Raw genomic sequence first — 23,169 nt, 5'->3', positions numbered from 1 at the left:
AAGCTGTTGCTCAGCCTCATCTGCCCATGGCACTGCTCGCACAGAGGCACACAGACTGGGGCTGCTTGCTTGTCTTGCCACCTCAAACTTCAAACGTAGCTCTGGGGGTCCGTGCCGGGCATCTCCAGCAGCCCTGCTCCCAAAATGCTAACGTCTGCAGATAGCTCGCAGCCAGAAAGAGCTAGCCTGGAAAGCTGTTGCTCAGCCTCATCTGCCCATGGCACTGCTCGCACAGAGGCACAGAGACTGGGGCTGCTTGCTTGTCTTGCCACCTCAAACTTCAAACGTATCTCTGGGGTTCTGTGCAGGGCGTCTCCGGCAGCCCTGCTCCCAAAATGCGAACATCTGCAGATAGCTCGCAGCCAGAAAGAGCTAGCCTGGAAAGCTGTTGCTCAGCCTCATCTGCCCATGGCACTGCTCGCACAGAGGCACACAGACTGGGGCTGCTTGCTTGTCTTGCCACCTCAAACTTCAAACGTATCTCTGGGGTTCTGTGCAGGGCGTATCCGGCAGCCCTGCTCCCAAAATGCGAACGTCTGCAGATAGCTCGCAGCCAGAAAGAGCTAGCCTGGAAAGCTGTTGCTCAGCCTCATCTGCCCATGGCACTGCTCGCACAGAGGCACACAGACTGGGGCTGCTTGCTTGTCTTGCCACCTCAAACTTCAAACGTATGTCTGGGGGTCCGTGCGGGGAGCCTCCAACAGCCCTGCTCCCAAAATGCGAACGTCTGCAGATAGCTCGCAGCCAGAAAGAGCTAGCCTGGAAAGCTGTTGCTCAGCCTCATCTGCCCATGGCACTGCTCGCACAGAGGCACACAGACTGGGGCTGCTTGCTTGTCTTGCCACCTCAAACTTCAAACGTACCTCTGGGGGTCCGTGCCGGGCGTCTCCAGCAGCCCTGCTCCCAAAATGCTAACGTCTGCAGATAGCTCGCAGCCAGAAAGAGCTAGCCTGGAAAGCTGTTGCTCAGCCTCATCTGCCCATGGCACTGCTCGCACAGAGGCACACAGACTGGGGCTGCTTGCTTGTCTTGCCACCTCAAACTTCAAACGTACGTCTGGGGGTCCGTGCCGGGCATCTTCAGCAGCCCTGCTCCCAAAATGCGAACGTCTGCAGATAGCTCGCAGCCAGAAAGAGCTAGCCTGGAAAGCTGTTGCTCAGCCTCATCTGCCCATGGCACTGCTCGCACAGAGGCACAGAGACTGAGGCTGCTTGCTTGTCTTGCCAACTCAAACTGCAAACGTACCTTTGTGGTTCTGGGCAGGGGGCCTCCGGCAGCCCTGCTCCCAAAATGCGAACGTCTGCAGATAGCTCGCAGCCAGAAAGAGCTAGCCTGGAAAGCTGTTGCTCAGCCTCATCTGCCCATGGCACTGCTCGCACAGAGGCACACAGACTGGGGCTGCTTGCTTGTCTTGCCACCTCAAACTTCAAATGTACGTCTGGGGGTCCGTGCCGGGTGTCTCCAGCAGCCCTGCTCCCAAAATGCAAACGTCTGCAGATAGCTCGCAGCCAGAAAGAGCTAGCCTGGAAAGCTGTTGCTCAGCCTCCTCTGCCCATGGCACTGCTCGCACAGAGGCACACAGACTGGGGCTGCTTGCTTGTCTTGCCACCTCAAACTTCAAACGTATCTCTGGGGTTCTGTGCAGGGCGTCTCCGGCAGCCCTGCTCCCAAAATGCGAACATCTGCAGATAGCTCGCAGCCAGAAAGAGCTAGCCTGGAAAGCTGTTGCTCAGCCTCATCTGCCCACGGCAATGCTTGCACAGAGGCACAGAGACTGAGGCTGCTTGCTTGTCTTGCCAACTCAAAATTCAAACGTACCTTTGTGGGTCTGGGCAGGGGGCCTCCGGCAGCCCTGCTCCCAAAATGCGAACGTCTGCAGATAGCTCGCAGCCAGAAAGAGCTAGCCTGGAAAGCTGTTGCTCAGCCTCATCTGCCCATGGCACTGCTCGCACAGAGGCACACAGACTGGGGCTGCTTGCTTGTCTTGCCACCTCAAACTTCAAACGTATCTCTGGGGTTCTGTGCAGGGCGTCTCCAGCAGCCCTGCTCCCAAAATGCGAACATCTGCAGATAGCCCGTAGGCAGTAAGAGCTAGCCTGGAAAGCTGTTGCTCAGCCTCATCTGCCCACGGCAATGCTTGCACAGAGGCACAGAGACTGAGGCTGCTTGCTTGTTTTGCCAACTCAAAATTCAAACGTACCTTTGTGGGTCTGGGCAGGGGGCCTCCGGCAGCCCTGCTCCCAAAATGCGAACGTCTGCAGATAGCTCGCAGCCAGAAAGAGCTAGCCTGGAAAGCTGTTGCTCAGCCTCATCTGCCCATGGCACTGCTCGCACAGAGGCACACAGACTGGGGCTGCTTGCTTGTCTTGCCACCTCAAACTTCAAACGTATCTCTGGGGTTCTGTACCGGGCGCCTCCGGCAGCCCTGCTCCGAAAATGCGAACGTCTGCAGATAGCTCGCAGCCAGAAAGAGCTAGCCTGGAAAGCTGTTGCTCAGCCTCATCTGCCCATGGCACTGCTCGCACAGAGGCACACAGACTGGGGCTGCTTGCTTGTCTTGCCACCTCAAACTTCAAACGTACCTCTGGGGGTCCGTGCCGGGCGTCTCCAGCAGCCCTGCTCCCAAAATGCAAACGTCTGCAGATAGCTCGCAGACAGAAAGAGCTAGCCTGGAAAGCTGTTGCTCAGCCTCACCTGCCCATGGCACTGCTCGCACAGAGGCACACAGACTGGGGCTGCTTGCTTGTCTTGCCACCTCAAACTTCAAACGTACGTCTGGGGGTCCGTGCCGGGCTTCTCCAGCAGCCCTGCTCCCAAAATGCGAACGTCTGCAGATAGCTCGCAGCCAGAAAGAGCTAGCCTGGAAAGCTGTTGCTCAGCCTCATCTGCCCATGGCACTGCTCGCACAGAGGCACACAGACTGGGGCTGCTTGCTTGTCTTGCCACCTCAAACTTCCAACGTAACTTTGGAGGTCCGTGCCGGGCGTCTCCAGCAGCCCTGCTCCCAAAATGCAAACGTCTGCAGATAGCTCGCAGCCAGAAAGAGCTAGCCTGGAAAGCTGTTGCTCAGCCTCACCTGCCCATGGCACTGCTCGCACAGAGGCACACAGACTGGGGCTGCTTGCTTGTCTTGCCACCTCAAACTTCAAACGTACGTCTGGGGGTCCGTGCCGGGCTTCTCCGGCAGCCCTGCTCCCAAAATGCGAACGTCTGCAGATAGCTCGCAGCCAGAAAGAGCTAGCCTGGAAAGCTGTTGCTCAGCCTCACCTGCCCATGGCACTGCTCGCACAGAGGCACACAGACTGGGGCTGCTTGCTTGTCTTGCCACCTCAAACTTCAAACGTACGTCTGGGGGTCCGTGCCGGGCTTCTCCAGCAGCCCTGCTCCCAAAATGCAAACGTCTGCAGATAGCTCGCAGCCAGAAAGAGCTAGCCTGGAAAGCTGTTGCTCAGCCTCATCTGCCCATGGCACTGCTCGCACAGAGGCACACAGACTGGGGCTGCTTGCTTGTCTTGCCACCTCAAACTTCCAACGTATCTCTGGGGTTCTGTGCAGGGCGTCTCCGGCAGCCCTGCTCCCAAAATGCGAACGTCTGCAGATAGCTTGCAGCCAGAAAGAGCTAGCCTGGAAAGCTGTTGCTCAGCCTCATCTGCCCATGGCACTGCTCGCACAGAGGCACACAGACTGGGGCTGCTTGCTTGTCTTGCCACCTCAAACTTCAAACGTACGTCTAGGGGTCCGTGCGGGGAGCCTCCGGCAGCCCTGCTCCCAAAATGCGAACGTGTGCAGATAGCTCGCAGCCAGAAAGAGCTAGCCTGGAAAGCTGTTGCTCAGCCTCATCTGCCCATGGCACTGCTCGCACAGAGGCACACAGACTGGGGCTGCTTGCTTGTCTTGCCACCTCAAACTTCAAACGTACCTCTGGGGGTCCGTGCCGGGCGTCTCCGGCAGCCCTGCTCCCAAAATGCAAACGTCTACAGATAGCTCGCAGCCAGAAAGAGCTAGCCTGGAAAGCTGTTGCTCAGCCTCATCTGCCCATGGCACTGCTCGCACAGAGGCACACAGACTGGGGCTGCTTGCTTGTCTTGCCACCTCAAACTTCAAACGTACGTCTGGGGGTCCGTGCCGGGCGTCTCCAGCAGCCCTGCTCCCAAAATGCTAACGTCTGCAGATAGCTCGCAGCCAGAAAGAGCTAGCCTGGAAAGCTGTTGCTCAGCCTCATCTGCCCATGGCACTGCTCGCACAGAGGCACACAGACTGGGGCTGCTTGCTTGTCTTGCCACCTCAAACTTCAAACGTACGTCTGGGGTTCCGTGCGGGGAGCCTCCGGCAGACCTGCTCCCAAAATGCGAACATCTGCAGATAGCCCGTAGGCAGTAAGAGCTAGCCTGGAAAGCTGTTGCTCAGCCTCATCTGCCCACGGCAATGCTTGCACAGAGGCACAGAGACTGAGGCTGCTTGCTTGTTTTGCCAACTCAAAATTCAAACGTACCTTTGTGGGTCTGGGCAGGGGGCCTCCGGCAGCCCTGCTCCCAAAATGCGAACGTCTGCAGATAGCTCGCAGCCAGAAAGAGCTAGCCTGGAAAGCTGTTGCTCAGCCTCATCTGCCCATGGCACTGCTCGCACAGAGGCACAGAGACTGGGGCTGCTTGCTTGTCTTGCCAACTCAAACTTCAAACGTACCTCTGGGGGTCCGTGCCGGGGAGCCTCCGGCAGCCCTGCTCCCAAAATGCAAACGTCTACAGATAGATCGCAGCCAGAAAGAGCTAGCCTGGAAAGCTGTTGCTCAGCCTCATCTGCCCATGGCACTGCTCGCACAGAGGCACACAGACTGGGGCTGCTTGCTTGTCTTGCCACCTCAAACTTCAAACGTACGTCTGGGGGTCCGTGCCGGGCTTCTCCAGCAGCCCTGCTCCCAAAATGCGAACGTCTGCAGATAGCTCGCAGCCAGAAAGAGCTAGCCTGGAAAGCTGTTGCTCAGCCTCATCTGCCCATGGCACTGCTCGCACAGAGGCACACAGACTGGGGCTGCTTGCTTGTCTTGCCACCTCAAACTTCCAACGTAACTTTGGAGGTCCGTGCCGGGCGTCTCCAGCAGCCCTGCTCCCAAAATGCAAACGTCTGCAGATAGCTCGCAGACAGAAAGAGCTAGCCTGGAAAGCTGTTGCTCAGCCTCACCTGCCCATGGCACTGCTCGCACAGAGGCACACAGACTGGGGCTGCTTGCTTGTCTTGCCACCTCAAACTTCAAACGTACGTCTGGGGGTCCGTGCCGGGCTTCTCCAGCAGCCCTGCTCCCAAAATGCGAACGTCTGCAGATAGCTCGCAGCCAGAAAGAGCTAGCCTGGAAAGCTGTTGCTCAGCCTCACCTGCCCATGGCACTGCTCGCACAGAGGCACACAGACTGGGGCTGCTTGCTTGTCTTGCCACCTCAAACTTCAAACGTACCTCTGGGGGTCCGTGCCGGGCTTCTCCAGCAGCCCTGCTCCCAAAATGCGAACGTCTGCAGATAGCTCGCAGCCAGAAAGAGCTAGCCTGGAAAGCTGTTGCTCAGCCTCATCTGCCCATGGCACTGCTCGCACAGAGGCACACAGACTGGGGCTGCTTGCTTGTCTTGCCACCTCAAACTTCCAACGTATCTCTGGGGTTCTGTGCAGGGCGTCTCCGGCAGCCCTGCTCCCAAAATGCGAACGTGTGCAGATAGCTCGCAGCCAGAAAGAGCTAGCCTGGAAAGCTGTTGCTCAGCCTCCTCTGCCCATGGCACTGCTCGCACAGAGGCACACAGACTGGGGCTGCTTGCTTGTCTTGCCACCTCAAACTTCAAACGTACCTCTGAGGGTCCGTGCCGGGCGTCTCCGGCAGCCCTGCTCCCAAAATGCAAACGTCTACAGATAGCTCGCAGCCAGAAAGAGCTAGCCTGGAAAGCTGTTGCTCAGCCTCATCTGCCCATGGCACTGCTCGCACAGAGGCACACAGACTGGGGCTGCTTGCTTGTCTTGCCACCTCAAACTTCAAACGTACGTCTGGGGGTCCGTGCCGGGCGTCTCCAGCAGCCCTGCTCCCAAAATGCTAACGTCTGCAGATAGCTCGCAGCCAGAAAGAGCTAGCCTGGAAAGCTGTTGCTCAGCCTCATCTGCCCATGGCACTGCTCGCACAGAGGCACAGAGGCTGGGGCTGCTTGCTTGTCTTGCCACCTCAAACTTCCAACGTAGCTTTGGGGGTCCGTGCGGGGTGCCTCCGGCAGCCCTGCTCCCAAAATGCGAACGTCTGCAGATAGCTCGCACCCAGAAAAAGCTAGCCTGGAAAGCTGTTGCTCAGCCTCATCTGCCCATGGCACTGCTCGCACAGAGGCACACAGACTGGAGCTGCTTGCTTGTCTTGCCACCTCAAACTTCAAACGTACCTCTGGGGGTCCGTGCCGGGCGTCTCCAGCAGCCCTGCTCCCAAAATGCAAACGTCTGCAGATAGCTCGCAGCCAGAAAGAGCTAGCCTGGAAAGCTGTTCTCAGCCTCATCTGCCCATGGCACTGCTCGCACAGAGGCACACAGACTGGGGCTGCTTGCTTGTCTTGCCACCTCAAACTTCAAACGTATCTCTGGGGTTCTGTACCGGGCGCCTCCGGCAGCCCTGCTCCGAAAATGCGAACGTCTGCAGATAGCTCGCAGCCAGAAAGAGCTAGCCTGGAAAGCTGTTGCTCAGCCTCATCTGCCCATGGCACTGCTCGCACAGAGGCACACAGACTGGGGCTGCTTGATTGTCTTGCCACCTCAAACTTCAAACGTACCTCTGGGGGTCCGTGCCGGGCGTCTCCAGCAGCCCTGCTCCCAAAATGCAAACGTCTGCAGATAGCTCGCAGACAGAAAGAGCTAGCCTGGAAAGCTGTTGCTCAGCCTCACCTGCCCATGGCACTGCTCGCACAGAGGCACACAGACTGGGGCTGCTTGCTTGTCTTGCCACCTCAAACTTCAAACGTACGTCTGGGGGTCCGTGCCGGGCTTCTCCAGCAGCCCTGCTCCCAAAATGCGAACGTCTGCAGATAGCTCGCAGCCAGAAAGAGCTAGCCTGGAAAGCTGTTGCTCAGCCTCATCTGCCCACGGCAATGCTTGCACAGAGGCACAGAGACTGAGGCTGCTTGCTTGTTTTGCCAACTCAAAATTCAAACGTACCTTTGTGGGTCTGGGCAGGGGGCCTCCGGCAGCCCTGCTCCCAAAATGCGAACGTCTGCAGATAGCTCGCAGCCAGAAAGAGCTAGCCTGGAAAGCTGTTGCTCAGCCTCATCTGCCCATGGCACTGCTCGCACAGAGGCACAGAGACTGGGGCTGCTTGCTTGTCTTGCCACCTCAAACTTCAAACGTACCTCTGGGGGTCCGTGCCGGGCGTCTCCGGCAGCCCTGCTCCCAAAATGCAAACGTCTACAGATAGCTCGCAGCCAGAAAGAGCTAGCCTGGAAAGCTGTTGCTCAGCCTCATCTGCCCATGGCACTGCTCGCACAGAGGCACACAGACTGGGGCTGCTTGCTTGTCTTGCCACCTCAAACTTCAAACGTACGTCTGGGGGTCCGTGCCGGGCGTCTCCAGCAGCCCTGCTCCCAAAATGCGAACATCTGCAGATAGCTCTCAGCCAGAAAGAGCTAGCCTGGAAAGCTGTTGCTCAGCCTCATCTGCCCACGGCAATGCTTGCACAGAGGCACAGAGACTGAGGCTGCTTGCTTGTCTTGCCAACTCAAACTTCAAACGTATCTCTGGGGTTCTGTGCAGGGCGTCTCCGGCAGCCCTGCTCCCAAAATGCGAACATCTGCAGATAGCCCGCAGGCAGAAAGAGCTAGCCTGGAAAGCTGTTGCTCAGCCTCATCTGCCCACGGCAATGCTTGCACAGAGGCACAGAGACTGAGGCTGCTTGCTTGTCTTGCCAACTCAAAATTCAAACGTACCTTTGTGGGTCTGGGCAGGGGGCCTCCGGCAGCCCTGCTCCCAAAATGCGAACGTCTGCAGATAGCTCGCAGCCAGAAAGAGCTAGCCTGGAAAGCTGTTGCTCAGCCTCATCTGCCCATGGCACTGCTCACACAGAGGCACACAGACTGGGGCTGCTTGCTTGTCTTGCCACCTCAAACTTCAAACGTACCTCTTGGGGTTCGTGCCGGGCGCCTCCGGCAGCCCTGCTCCCAAAATGCTAACGTCTGCAGATAGCTCGCAGCCAGAAAGAGCTAGCCTGGAAAGCTGTTGCTCAGCCTCATCTGCCCATGGCACTGCTCGCACAGAGGCACACAGACTGGGGCTGCTTGCTTGTCTTGCCACCTCAAACTTCAAACGTATCTCTGGGGTTCTGTACCGGGCGCCTCCGGCAGCCCTGCTCCGAAAATGCGAACGTCTGCAGATAGCTCGCAGGCAGAAAGAGCTAGCCTGGAAAGCTGTTGCTCAGCCTCATCTGCCCATGGCACTGCTCGCACAGAGGCACACAGACTGGGGCTGCTTGCTTGTCTTGCCACCTCAAACTTCAAACGTACCTCTGGGGGTCCGTGCCGGGCGTCTCCAGCAGCCCTGCTCCCAAAATGCAAACGTCTGCAGATAGCTCGCAGCCAGAAAGAGCTAGCCTGGAAAGCTGTTGCTCAGCCTCACCTGCCCATGGCACTGCTCGCACAGAGGCACACAGACTGGGGCTGCTTGCTTGTCTTGCCACCTCAAACTTCAAACGTACGTCTGGGGGTCCGTGCCGGGCATCTCCAGCAGCCCTGCTCCCAAAATGCGAACGTCTGCAGATAGCTCGCAGCCAGAAACAGCTAGCCTGGAAAGCTGTTGCTCAGCCTCATCTGCCCATGGCACTGCTCGCACAGAGGCACACAGACTGGGGCTGCTTGCTTGTCTTGCCACCTCAAACTTCCAACGTATCTTTGGGGGTCCGTGCCGGGCGCCTCCGGCAGCCCTGCTCCCAAAATGCGAACGTCTGCAGATAGCTCGCAGCCAGAAAGAGCTAGCCTGGAAAGCTGTTGCTCAGCCTCATCTGCCCATGGCACTGCTCGCACAGAGGCACACAGACTGGGGCTGCTTGCTTGTCTTGCCACCTCAAACTTCAAACGTATCTCTGGGGTTCTGTGCAGGGCGTCTCCGGCAGCCCTGCTCCCAAAATGCGAACGTCTGCAGATAGCTCGCAGCCAGAAAGAGCTAGCCTGGAAAGCTGTTGCTCAGCCTCATCTGCCCATGGCACTGCTCGCACAGAGGCACACAGACTGGGGCTGCTTGCTTGTCTTGCCACCTCAAACTTCAAACGTACGTCTGGGGGTCCGTGCGGGGAGCCTCCAGCAGCCCTGCTCCTAAAATGCGAACGTCTGCAGATAGCTTGCAGCCAGAAAGAGCTAGCCTGGAAAGCTGTTGCTCAGCCTCATCTGCCCATGGCACTGCTCGCACAGAGGCACACAGACTGGGGCTGCTTGCTTGTCTTGCCACCTCAAACTTCAAACGTACCTCTGGGGGTCCGTGCCGGGCGTCTCCGGCAGCCCTGCTCCCAAAATGCAAACGTCTACAGATAGCTCGCAGCCAGAAAGAGCTAGCCTGGAAAGCTGTTGCTCAGCCTCATCTGCCCATGGCACTGCTCGCACAGAGGCACAGAGACTGGGGCTGCTTGCTTGTCTTGCCACCTCAAACTTCAAACGTACGTCTGGGGGTCCGTGCCGGGCGTCTCCAGCAGCCCTGCTCCCAAAATGCTAACGTCTGCAGATAGCTCGCAGACAGAAAGAGCTAGCCTGGAAAGCTGTTGCTCAGCCTCATCTGCCCATGGCACTGCTCGCACAGAGGCACACAGACTGGGGCTGCTTGCTTGTCTTGCCACCTCAAACTTCAAACGTACGTCTGGGGGTCCGTGCCGGGCATCTCCAGCAGCCCTGCTCCCAAAATGCGAACGTCTGCAGATAGCTCGCAGCCAGAAACAGCTAGCCTGGAAAGCTGTTGCTCAGCCTCATCTGCCCATGGCACTGCTCGCACAGAGGCACAGAGACTGAGGCTGCTTGCTTGTCTTGCCAACTCAAACTGCAAACGTACCTTTGTGGTTCTGGGCAGGGGGCCTCCGGCAGCCCTGCTCCCAAAATGCGAACGTCTGCAGATAGCTCGCAGCCAGAAAGAGCTAGCCTGGAAAGCTGTTGCTCAGCCTCATCTGCCCATGGCACTGCTTGCACAGAGGCACACAGACTGGGGCTGCTTGATTGTCTTGCCACCTCAAACTTCAAATGTACGTCTGGGGGTCCGTGCCGGGTGTCTCCAGCAGCCCTGCTCCCAAAATGCAAACGTCTGCAGATAGCTCGCGGCCAGAAAGAGCTAGCCTGGAAAGCTGTTGCTCAGCCTCCTCTGCCCATGGCACTGCTCGCACAGAGGCACACAGACTGGGGCTGCTTGCTTGTCTTGCCACCTCAAACTTCAAACGTATCTCTGGGGTTCTGTGCAGGGCGTCTCCGGCAGCCCTGCTCCCAAAATGCGAACATCTGCAGATAGCTCGCAGCCAGAAAGAGCTAGCCTGGAAAGCTGTTGCTTAGCCTCATCTGCCCACGGCAATGCTTGCACAGAGGCACAGAGACTGAGGCTGCTTGCTTGTCTTGCCAACTCAAAATTCAAACGTACCTTTGTGGGTCTGGGCAGGGGGCCTCCGGCAGCCCTGCTCCCAAAATGCGAACGTCTGCAGATAGCTCACAGCCAGAAAGAGCTAGCCTGGAAAGCTGTTGCTCAGCCTCATCTGCCCATGGCACTGCTCGCACAGAGGCACACAGACTGGGGCTGCTTGCTTGTCTTGCCACCTCAAACTTCAAACGTATCTCTGGGGTTCTGTGCAGGGCGTCTCCGGCAGCCCTGCTCCCAAAATGCGAACATCTGCAGATAGCCCGTAGGCAGTAAGAGCTAGCCTGGAAAGCTGTTGCTCAGCCTCATCTGCCCACGGCAATGCTTGCACAGAGGCACAGAGACTGAGGCTGCTTGCTTGTTTTGCCAACTCAAAATTCAAACGTACCTTTGTGGGTCTGGGCAGGGGGCCTCCGGCAGCCCTGCTCCCAAAATGCGAACGTCTGCAGATAGCTCGCAGCCAGAAAGAGCTAGCCTGGAAAGCTGTTGCTCAGCCTCATCTGCCCATGGCACTGCTCGCACAGAGGCACAGAGACTGGGGCTGCTTGCTTGTCTTGCCAACTCAAACTTCAAACGTACGTCTGGGGGTCCGTGCCGGGCGTCTCCGGCAGCCCTGCTCCCAAAATGCAAACGTCTACAGATAGATCGCAGCCAGAAAGAGCTAGCCTGGAAAGCTGTTGCTCAGCCTCATCTGCCCATGGCACTGCTCGCACAGAGGCACACAGACTGGGGCTGCTTGCTTGTCTTGCCACCTCAAACTTCAAACGTATCTCTGGGGTTCTGTACCGTGCGCCTCCGGCAGCCCTGCTCCGAAAATGCAAACGTCTGCAAATAGCTCGCAGACAGAAAGAGCTAGCCTGGAAAGCTGTTGCTCAGCCTCACCTGCCCATGGCACTGCTCGCACAGAGGCACACAGACTGGGGCTGCTTGCTTGTCTTGCCACCTCAAACTTCAAACGTACCTCTGGGGGTCCGTGCCAGGCTTCTCCAGCAGCCCTGCTCCCAAAATGCGAACGTCTGCAGATAGCTCGCAGCCAGAAAGAGCTAGCCTGGAAAGCTGTTGCTCAGCCTCATCTGCCCATGGCACTGCTCGCACAGAGGCACACAGACTGGGGCTGCTTGCTTGTCTTGCCACCTCAAACTTCCAACGTAACTTTGGAGGTCCGTGCCGGGCGTCTCCAGCAGCCCTGCTCCCAAAATGCAAACGTCTGCAGATAGCTCGCAGACAGAAAGAGCTAGCCTGGAAAGCTGTTGCTCAGCCTCACCTGCCCATGGCACTGCTCGCACAGAGGCACACAGACTGGGGCTGCTTGCTTGTCTTGCCACCTCAAACTTCAAACGTACGTCTGGGGGTCCGTGCCGGGCTTCTCCAGCAGCCCTGCTCCCAAAATGCGAACGTCTGCAGATAGCTCGCAGCCAGAAAGAGCTAGCCTGGAAAGCTGTTGCTCAGCCTCACCTGCCAATGGCACTGCTCGCACAGAGGCACACAGACTGGGGCTGCTTGCTTGTCTTGCCACCTCAAACTTCAAACGTACGTCTGGGGGTCCGTGCCGGGCTTCTCCAGCAGCCCTGCTCCCAAAATGCGAACGTCTGCAGATAGCTCGCAGCCAGAAAGAGCTAGCCTGGAAAGCTGTTGCTCAGCCTCATCTGCCCATGGCACTGCTCGCACAGAGGCACAGAGACTGGGGCTGCTTGCTTGTCTTGCCCTCTCAAACTTCCAACGTATCTCTGGGGTTCTGTGCAGGGCGACTCCGGCAGCCCTGCTCCCAAAATGCGAACGTCTGCAGATAGCTTGCAGCCAGAAAGAGCTAGCCTGGAAAGCTGTTGCTCAGCCTCATCTGCCCATGGCACTGCTCGCACAGAGGCACACAGACTGGGGCTGCTTGCTTGTCTTGCCACCTCAAACTTCAAACGTACGTCTAGGGGTCCGTGCGGGGAGCCTCCGGCAGCCCTGCTCCCAAAATGCGAACGTGTGCAGATAGCTCGCAGCCAGAAAGAGCTAGCCTGGAAAGCTGTTGCTCAGCCTCCTCTGCCCATGGCACTGCTCGCACAGAGGCACACAGACTGGGGCTGCTTGCTTGTCTTGCCACCTCAAACTTCAAACGTACCTCTGGGGGTCCGTGCCGGGCGTCTCCGGCAGCCCTGCTCCCAAAATGCAAACGTCTACAGATAGCTCGCAGCCAGAAAGAGCTAGCCTGGAAAGCTGTTGCTCAGCCTCATCTGCCCATGGCACTGCTCGCACAGAGGCACACAGACTGGGGCTGCTTGCTTGTCTTGCCACCTCAAACTTCAAACGTACGTCTGGGGGTCCGTGCCGGGCGTCTCCAGCAGCCCTGCTCCCAAAATGCTAACGTCTGCAGATAGCTCGCAGCCAGAAAGAGCTAGCCTGGAAAGCTGTTGCTCAGCCTCATCTGCCCATGGCACTGCTCGCACAGAGGCACACAGACTGGGGCTGCTTGCTTGTCTTGCCACCTCAAACTTCAAACGTACGTCTGGGGTTCCGTGCGGGGAGCCTCCGGCAGACCTGCTCCCAAAATGCGAACATCTGCAGATAGCCCGTAGGCAGTAAGAGCTAGCCTGGAAAGCTGTTGCTCAGCCTCATCTGCCCACGGCAATGCTTGCACAGAGGCACAGAGACTGAGGCTGCTTGCTTGTTTTGCCAACTCAAAATTCAAACGTACCTTTGTGGGTCTGGGCAGGGAGCCTCCGGCAGCCCTGCTCCCAAAATGCGAACGTCTGCAGATAGCTCGCAGCCAGAAAGAGCTAGCCTGGAAAGCTGTTGCTCAGCCTCATCTGCCCATGGCACTGCTCGCACAGAGGCACAGAGACTGGGGCTGCTTGCTTGTCTTGCCAACTCAAACTTCAAACGTACCTCTGGGGGTCCGTGCCGGGCGTCTCCGGCAGCTCTGCTCCCAAAATGCAAACGTCTACAGATAGATCGCAGCCAGAAAGAGCTAGCCTGGAAAGCTGTTGCTCAGCCTCATCTGCCCATGGCACTGCTCGCACAGAGGCACACAGACTGGGGCTGCTTGCTTGTCTTGCCACCTCAAAGTTCAAACGTATCTCTCGGGTTCTGTACCGGGCACCTCCGGCAGCCCTGCTCCCAAAATGCGAACGTCTGCAGATAGCTCGCAGCCAGAAAGAGCTAGCCTGGAAAGCTGTTGCTCAGCCTCATCTGCCCATGGCACTGCTCGCACAGAGGCACACAGACTGGGGCTGCTTGCTTGTCTTGCCACCTCAAACTTCAAACGTACCTCTGGGGGTCCGTGCCGGGCGTCTCCAGCAGCCCTGCTCCCAAAATGCAAACGTCTGCAGATAGCTCGCAGACAGAAAGAGCTAGCCATGAAAGCTGTTGCTCAGCCTCACCTGCCCATGGCACTGCTCGCACAGAGGCACACAGACTGGGGCTGCTTGCTTGTCTTGCCACCTCAAACTTCAAACGTACGTCTGGGGGTCCGTGCCGGGCTTCTCCAGCAGCCCTGCTCCCAAAATGCGAACGTCTGCAGATAGCTCGCAGCCAGAAAGAGCTAGCCTGGAAAGCTGTTGCTCAGCCTCATCTGCCCATGGCACTGCTCGCACAGAGGCACACAGACTGGGGCTGCTTGCTTGTCTTGCCACCTCAAACTTCCAACGTAACTTTGGAGGTCCGTGCCGGGCGTCTCCAGCAGCCCTGCTCCCAAAATGCAAACGTCTGCAGATAGCTCGCAGACAGAAAGAGCTAGCCTGGAAAGCTGTTGCTCAGCCTCACCTGCCCATGGCACTGCTCGCACAGAGGCACACAGACTGGGGCTGCTTGCTTGTCTTGCCACCTCAAACTTCAAACGTACGTCTGGGGGTCCGTGCCGGGCTTCTCCAGCAGCCCTGCTCCCAAAATGCGAACGTCTGCAGATAGCTCGCAGCCAGAAAGAGCTAGCCTGGAAAGCTGTTGCTCAGCCTCACCTGCCCATGGCACTGCTCGCACAGAGGCACACAGACTGGGGCTGCTTGCTTGTCTTGCCACCTCAAACTTCAAACGTACGTCTGGGGGTCCGTGCCGGGCTTCTCCAGCAGCCCTGCTCCCAAAATGCGAACGTCTGCAGATAGCTCGCAGCCAGAAAGAGCTAGCCTGGAAAGCTGTTGCTCAGCCTCATCTGCCCATGGCACTGCTCGCACAGAGGCACACAGACTGGGGCTGCTTGCTTGTCTTGCCACCTCAAACTTCCAACGTATCTCTGGGGTTCTGTGCAGGGCGTCTCCGGCAGCCCTGCTCCCAAAATGCGAACGTCTGCAGATAGCTTGCAGCCAGAAAGAGCTAGCCTGGAAAGCTGTTGCTCAGCCTCATCTGCCCATGGCACTGCTCGCACAGAGGCACACAGACTGGGGCTGCTTGCTTGTCTTGCCACCTCAAACTTCAAACGTACGTCTAGGGGTCCGTGCGGGGAGCCTCCGGCAGCCCTGCTCCCAAAATGCGAACGTGTGCAGATAGCTCGCAGCCAGAAAGAGCTAGCCTGGAAAGCTGTTGCTCAGCCTCCTCTGCCCATGGAACTGCTCGCACAGAGGCACACAGACTGGGGCTGCTTGCTTGTCTTGCCACCTCAAACTTCAAACGTACGTCTGGGGGTCCGTGCCGGGCGTCTCCGGCAGCCCTGCTCCCAAAATGCGAACGTGTGCAGATAGCTCGCAGCCAGAAAGAGCTAGCCTGGAAAGCTGTTGCTCAGCCTCATCTGCCCATGGCACTGCTCGCACAGAGGCACACAGACTGGGGCTGCTTGCTTGTCTTGCCACCTCAAACTTCAAACGTACGTCTGGGGGTCCGTGCCGGGCGTCTCCAGCAGCCCTGCTCCCAAAATGCTAACGTCTACAGATAGCTCGCAGCCAGAAAGAGCTAGCCTGGAAAGCTGTTGCTCAGCCTCATCTGCCCATGGCACTGCTCGCACAGAGGCACACAGACTGGGGCTGCTTGCTTGTCTTGCCACCTCAAACTTCAAACGTACGTCTGGGGTTCCGTGCGGGGAGCCTCCGGCAGACCTGCTCCCAAAATGCGAACGTGTGCAGATAGCTCGCAGCCAGAAAGAACTAGCCTGGAAAGCTGTTGCTCAGCCTCATCTGCCCATGGCACTGCTCGCACAGAGGCACACAGACTGGGGCTGCTTGCTTGTCTTGCCACCTCAAACTTCAAACGTATCTCTGGGGGTCCGTGCCGGGCATCTCCGGCAGCCCTGCTCCCAAAATGCTAACGTCTGCAGATAGCTCGCAGCCAGAAAGAGCTAGCCTGGAAAGCTGTTGCTCAGCCTCATCTGCCCATGGCACTGCTCGCACAGAGGCACAGAGGCTGGGGCTGCTTGCTTGTCTTGCCACCTCAAACTTCCAACGTAGCTTTGGGGGTCCGTGCGGGGTGCCTCCGGCAGCCCTGCTCCCAAAATGCGAACGTCTGCAGATAGCTCGCAGCCAGAAAGAGCTAGCCTGGAAAGCTGTTGCTCAGCCTCATCTGCCCATGGCACTGCTCGCACAGAGGCACACAGACTGGAGCTGCTTGCTTGTCTTGCCACCTCAAACTTCAAACGTACCTCTGGGGCTCCGTGCCGGGCGTCTCCAGCAGCCCTGCTCCCAAAATGCAAACGTCTGCAGATAGCTCGCAGCCAGAAAGAGCTAGCCTGGAAAGCTGTTCTCAGCCTAATCTGCCCATGGCACTGCTCGCACAGAGGCACACAGACTGGGGCTGCTTGCTTGTCTTGCCACCTCAAACTTCAAACGTAGCTCTGGGGTTCTGTACCGGGCGCCTCCGGCAGCCCTGCTCCGAAAATGCGAACGTCTGCAGATAGCTCGCAGCCAGAAAGAGCTAGCCTGGAAAGCTGTTGCTCAGCCTCATCTGCCCATGGCACTGCTCGCACAGAGGCACACAGACTGGGGCTGCTTGCTTGTCTTGCCACCTCAAACTTCAAACGTACCTCTGGGGGTCCGTGCCGGGCGTCTCCAGCAGCCCTGCTCCCAAAATGCAAACGTCTGCAGATAGCTCGCAGACAGAAAGAGCTAGCCTGGAAAGCTGTTGCTCAGCCTCACCTGCCCATGGCACTGCTCGCACAGAGGCACACAGACTGGGGCTGCTTGCTTGTCTTGCCACCTCAAACTTAAAACGTACCTCTGGGGGTCCGTGCCGGGCGTCTCCAGCAGCCCTGCTCCCAAAATGCGAACGTCTGCAGATAGCTCGCAGCCAGAAAGAGCTAGCCTGGAAAGCTGTTGCTCAGCCTCATCTGCCCATGGCACTGCTCGCACAGAGGCACACAGACTGGGGCTGCTTGCTTGTCTTGCCACCTCAAACTTCCAACGTAACTTTGGAGGTCCGTGCCGGGCGCCTCCGGCAGCCCTGCTCCCAAAATGCGAACGTGTGCAGATAGCTCGCAGCCAGAAAGAGCTAGCCTGGAAAGCTGTTGCTCAGCCTCATCTGCCCATGGCACTGCTCGCACAGAGGCACACAGACTGGGGCTGCTTGCTTGTCTTGCCACCTCAAACTTCCAACGTATCTCTGGGGTTCTGTGCAGGGCGTCTCCGGCAGCCCTGCTCCCAAAATGCAAACGTCTGCAGATAGCTTGCAGCCAGAAAGAGCTAGCCTGGAAAGCTGTTGCTCAGCCTCATCTGCCCATGGCACTGCTCGCACAGAGGCACACAGACTGGGGCTGCTTGCTTGTCTTGCCACCTCAAACTTCAAACGTACATCTGGGGGTCCGTGCGGGGAGCCTCCGGCAGCCCTGCTCCCAAAATGCGAACGTGTGCAGATAGCTCGCAGCCAGAAAGAGCTAGCCTGGAAAGCTGTTGCTCAGCCTCCTCTGCCCATGGCACTGCTCGCACAGAGGCACACAGACTGGGGCTGCTTGCTTGTCTTGCCACCTCAAACTTCAAACGTACCTCTGGGGGTCCGTGCCGGGCGTCTCCGGCAGCCCTGCTCCCAAAATGCAAACGTCTACAGATAGCTCGCAGCCAGAAAGAGCTAGCCTGGAAAGCTGTTGCTCAGCCTCATCTGCCCATGGCACTGCTCGCACAGAGGCACACAGACTGGGGCTGCTTGCTTGTCTTGCCACCTCAAACTTCAAACGTACGTCTGGGGGTCCGTGCCGGGCGTCTCCAGCAGCCCTGCTCCCAAAATGCTAACGTCTGCAGATAGCTCGCAGCCAGAAAGAGCTAGCCTGGAAAGCTGTTGCTCAGCCTCATCTGCCCATGGCACTGCTCGCACAGAGGCACACAGACTGGGGCTGCTTGCTTGTCTTGCCACCTCAAACTTCAAACGTACGTCTGGGGTTCCGTGCGGGGATCCTCCGGCAGACCTGCTCCCAAAATGCGAACGTGTGCAGATAGCTCGCAGCCAGAAAGAACTAGCCTGGAAAGCTGTTGCTCAGCCTCATCTGCCCATGGCACTGCTCGCACAGAGGCACACAGACTGGGGCTGCTTGCTTGTCTTGCCACCTCAAACTTCAAACGTATCTCTGGGGGTCCGTGCCGGGCATCTCCACCAGCCCTGCTCCCAAAATGCTAACGTCTGCAGATAGCTCGCAGCCAGAAAGAGCTAGCCTGGAAAGCTGTTGCTCAGCCTCATCTGCCCATGGCACTGCTCGCACAGAGGCACAGAGGCTGGGGCTGCTTGCTTGTCTTGCCACCTCAAACTTCCAACGTAGCTTTGGGGGTCCGTGCGGGGTGCCTCCGGCAGCCCTGCTCCCAAAATGCGAACGTCTGCAGATAGCTCGCAGCCAGAAAAAGCTAGCCTGGAAAGCTGTTGCTCAGCCTCATCTGCCCATGGCACTGCTCGCACAGAGGCACACAGACTGGAGCTGCTTGCTTGTCTTGCCACCTCAAACTTCAAACGTACCTCTGGGGGTCCGTGCCGGGCGTCTCCAGCAGCCCTGCTCCCAAAATGCAAACGTCTGCAGATAGCTCGCAGCCAGAAAGAGCTAGCCTGGAAAGCTGTTCTCAGCCTCATCTGTCCATGGCACTTCTCGCACAGAGGCACACAGACTGGGGCTGCTTGCTTGTCTTGCCACCTCAAAATTCAAACGTATCTCTGGGGTTCTGTGCAGGGCGTCTCCGGCAGCCCTGCTCCCAAAATGCGAACATCTGCAGATAGCTCGCAGCCAGAAAGAGCTAGCCTGGAAAGCTGTTGCTCAGCCTCATCTGCCCATGGCACTGCTCGCACAGAGGCACACAGACTGGGGCTGCTTGCTTGTCTTGCCACCTCAAACTTCTAACGTAGCTCTGGGGTTCTGTGCAGGGCGTCTCCGGCAGCCCTGCTCTTAAAATGCGAACGTGTGCAGATAGCTCGCAGCCAGAAAGAGCTAGCCTGGAAAGCTGTTGCTCAGCCTCATCTGCCCATGGCACTGCTCGCACAGAGGCACACAGACTGGGGCTGCTTGCTTGTCTTGCCACCTCAAACTTAAAACGTATCTCTGGGGTTCTGTGCAGGGCGTCTCCGGCAGCCCTGCTCCCAAAATGCGAACGTCTGCAGATAGCTCGCAGCCAGAAAGAGCTAACCTGGAAAGCTGTTGCTCAGCCTCATCTGCCCATGGCACTGCTCGCACAGAGGCACACAGACTGGGGCTGCTTGCTTGTCTTGCCACCTCAAACTTCTAACGTACCTCTGCGGGTCCGTGCGGGGAGCCTCCGGCAGCCCTGCTCCCAAAATGCGAACGTCTGCAGATAGCTCGCAGCCAGAAAGAGCTAGCCTGGAAAGCTGTTGCTCAGCCTCATCTGCCCATGGCACTGCTCGCACAGAGGCACACAGACTGGGGCTGCTTGCTTGTCTTGCCACCTCAAACTTCAAACGTAGCTCTGGGATTCTGTACCGGGCGTCTCCGGCAGACCTGCTCCCAAAATGCGAACGTGTGCAGATAGCTCGCAGCCAGAAAGAGCTAGCCTGGAAAGCTGTTGCTCAGCCTCATCTGCCCACGGCAATGCTCGCACAAAGGCACAGAGACTGAGGCTGCTTGCTTGTCTTGCCAACTCAAAATTCAAACGTACCTTTGTGGGTCTGGGCAGGGGGCCTCCGGCAGCCCTGCTCCCAAAATGCGAACGTCTGCAGATAGCTCGCAGCCAGAAAGAGCTAGCCTGGAAAGCTGTTGCTCAGCCTCATCTGCCCATGGCACTGCTCGCACAGAGGCACACAGACTGGGGCTGCTTGATTGTCTTGCCACCTCAAACTTCAAACGTACGTCTGGGGGTCCGTGCCGGGCGTCTCCAGCAGCCCTGCTCCCAAAATGCAAACGTCTGCAGATAGCTCGCAGCCAGAAAGAGCTAGCCTGGAAAGCTGTTGCTCAGCCTCATCTGCCCATGGCACTGCTCGCACAGAGGCACACAGACTGGGGCTGCTTGCTTGTCTTGCCACCTCAAACTTCAAACGTATCTCTGGGGTTCTGTGCAGGGCGTCTCCGGCAGCCCTGCTCCCAAAATGCGAACATCTGCAGATAGCTCGCAGCCAGAAAGAGCTAGCCTGGAAAGCTGTTGCTCAGCCTCATCTGCCCACGGCAATGCTTGCACAGAGGCACAGAGACTGAGGCTGCTTGCTTGTCTTGCCAACTCAAAATTCAAACGTACATCTGGGGGTCCGTGCGGGGAGCCTCCGGCAGCCCTGCTCCCAAAATGCGAACGTGTGCAGATAGCTCGCAGCCAGAAAGAGCTAGCCTGGAAAGCTGTTGCTCAGCCTCCTCTGCCCATGGCACTGCTCGCACAGAGGCACACAGACTGGGGCTGCTTGCTTGTCTTGCCACCTCAAACTTCAAACGTACCTCTGGGGGTCCGTGCCGGGCGTCTCCGGCAGCCCTGCTCCCAAAATGCAAACGTCTACAGATAGCTCGCCGCCAGAAAGAGCTAGCCTGGAAAGCTGTTGCTCAGCCTCATCTGCCCATGGCACTGCTCGCACAGAGGCACACAGACTGGGGCTGCTTGCTTGTCTTGCCACCTCAAACTTCAAACGTACGTCTGGGGGTCCGTGCCGGGCGTCTCCAGCAGCCCTGCTCCCAAAATGCTAACGTCTGCAGATAGCTCGCAGCCAGAAAGAGCTAGCCTGGAAAGCTGTTGCTCAGCCTCATCTGCCCATGGCACTGCTCGCACAGAGGCACAGAGACTGGGGCTGCTTGCTTGTCTTGCCACCTCAAACTTCAAACGTACGTCTGGGGTTCCGTGCGGGGATCCTCCGGCAGACCTGCTCCCAAAATGCGAACGTGTGCAGATAGCTCGCAGCCAGAAAGAACTAGCCTGGAAAGCTGTTGCTCAGCCTCATCTGCCCATGGCACTGCTCGCACAGAGGCACACAGACTGGGGCTGCTTGCTTGTCTTGCCACCTCAAACTTCAAACGTATCTCTGGGGGTCCGTGCCGGGCATCTCCACCAGCCCTGCTCCCAAAATGCTAACGTCTGCAGATAGCTCGCAGCCAGAAAGAGCTAGCCTGGAAAGCTGTTGCTCAGCCTCATCTGCCCATGGCACTGCTCGCACAGAGGCACAGAGGCTGGGGCTGCTTGCTTGTCTTGCCACCTCAAACTTCCAACGTAGCTTTGGGGGTCCGTGCGGGGTGCCTCCGGCAGCCCTGCTCCCAAAATGCGAACGTCTGCAGATAGCTCGCAACCAGAAAAAGCTAGCCTGGAAAGCTGTTGCTCAGCCTCATCTGCCCATGGCACTGCTCGCACAGAGGCACACAGACTGGAGCTGCTTGCTTGTCTTGCCACCTCAAACTTCAAACGTACCTCTGGGGGTCCGTGCCGGGCGTCTCCAGCAGCCCTGCTCCCAAAATGCAAACGTCTGCAGATAGCTCGCAGCCAGAAAGAGCTAGCCTGGAAAGCTGTTCTCAGCCTCATCTGCCCATGGCACTGCTCGCACAGAGGCACACAGACTGGGGCTGCTTGCTTGTCTTGCCACCTCAAAATTCAAACGTATCTCTGGGGTTCTGTGCAGGGCGTCTCCGGCAGCCCTGCTCCCAAAATGCGAACATCTGCAGATAGCTCGCAGCCAGAAAGAGCTAGCCTGGAAAGCTGTTGCTCAGCCTCATCTGCCCATGGCACTGCTCGCACAGAGGCACACAGACTGGGGCTGCTTGCTTGTCTTGCCACCTCAAACTTCAAACGTAGCTCTGGGGGTCCGTGCCGGGCGCCTCCGGCAGCCCTGCTCCCAAAATGCGAACGTCTGCAGATAGCTCGCAGCCAGAAAGAGCTAGCCTGGAAAGCTGTTGCTCAGCCTCATCTGCCCATGGCACTGCTCGCACAGAGGCACACAGACTGGGGCTGCTTGCTTGTCTTGCCACCTCAAACTTCTAACGTAGCTCTGGGGGTCCGTGCCGGGCGTCTCCGGCAGCCCTGCTCTTAAAATGCGAACGTGTGCAGATAGCTCGCAGCCAGAAAGAGCTAGCCTGGAAAGCTGTTGCTCAGCCTCATCTGCCCATGGCACTGCTCGCACAGAGGCACACAGACTGGGGCTGCTTGCTTGTCTTGCCACCTCAAACTTAAAACGTATCTCTGGGGTTCTGTGCAGGGCGTCTCCGGCAGCCCTGCTCCCAAAATGCGAACGTCTGCAGATAGCTCGCAGCCAGAAAGAGCTAACCTGGAAAGCTGTTGCTCAGCCTCATCTGCCCATGGCACTGCTCGCACAGAGGCACACAGACTGGGGCTGCTTGCTTGTCTTGCCACCTCAAACTTCTAACGTACCTCTGCGGGTCCGTGCGGGGAGCCTCCGGCAGCCCTGCTCCCAAAATGCGAACGTCTGCAGATAGCTCGCAGCCAGAAAGAGCTAGCCTGGAAAGCTGTTGCTCAGCCTCATCTGCCCATGGCACTGCTCGCACAGAGGCACACAGACTGGGGCTGCTTGCTTGTCTTGCCACCTCAAACTTCAAACGTACCTCTGGGATTCTGTACCGGGCGTCTCCGGCAGACCTGCTCCCAAAATGCGAACGTGTGCAGATAGCTCGCAGCCAGAAAGAGCTAGCCTGGAAAGCTGTTGCTCAGCCTCATCTGCCCACGGCAATGCTTGCACAGAGGCACAGAGACTGAGGCTGCTTGCTTGTCTTGCCAACTCAAAATTCAAACGTACCTTTGTGGGTCTGGGCAGGGGGCCTCCGGCAGCCCTGCTCCCAAAATGCGAACGTCTGCAGATAGCTCGCAGCCAGAAAGAGCTAGCCTGGAAAGCTGTTGCTCAGCCTCATCTGCCCATGGCACTGCTCGCACAGAGGCACACAGACTGGGGCTGCTTGATTGTCTTGCCACCTCAAACTTCAAACGTACGTCTGGGGGTCCGTGCCGGGCGTCTCCAGCAGCCCTGCTCCCAAAATGCAAACGTCTGCAGATAGCTCGCAGCCAGAAAGAGCTAGCCTGGAAAGCTGTTGCTCAGCCTCATCTGCCCATGGCACTGCTCGCACAGAGGCACACAGACTGGGGCTGCTTGCTTGTCTTGCCACCTCAAACTTCAAACGTATCTCTGGGGTTCTGTGCAGGGCGTCTCCGGCAGCCCTGCTCCCAAAATGCGAACATCTGCAGATAGCTCGCAGCCAGAAAGAGCTAGCCTGGAAAGCTGTTGCTCAGCCTCATCTGCCCACGGCAATGCTTGCACAGAGGCACAGAGACTGAGG

This window comes from Opisthocomus hoazin, chromosome 30, assembly GCF_030867145.1.
Source record: "Opisthocomus hoazin isolate bOpiHoa1 chromosome 30, bOpiHoa1.hap1, whole genome shotgun sequence".
NCBI lineage: Eukaryota > Metazoa > Chordata > Aves > Opisthocomiformes > Opisthocomidae > Opisthocomus > Opisthocomus hoazin.
Note: the sequence above shows the minus strand (reverse complement) of the source record.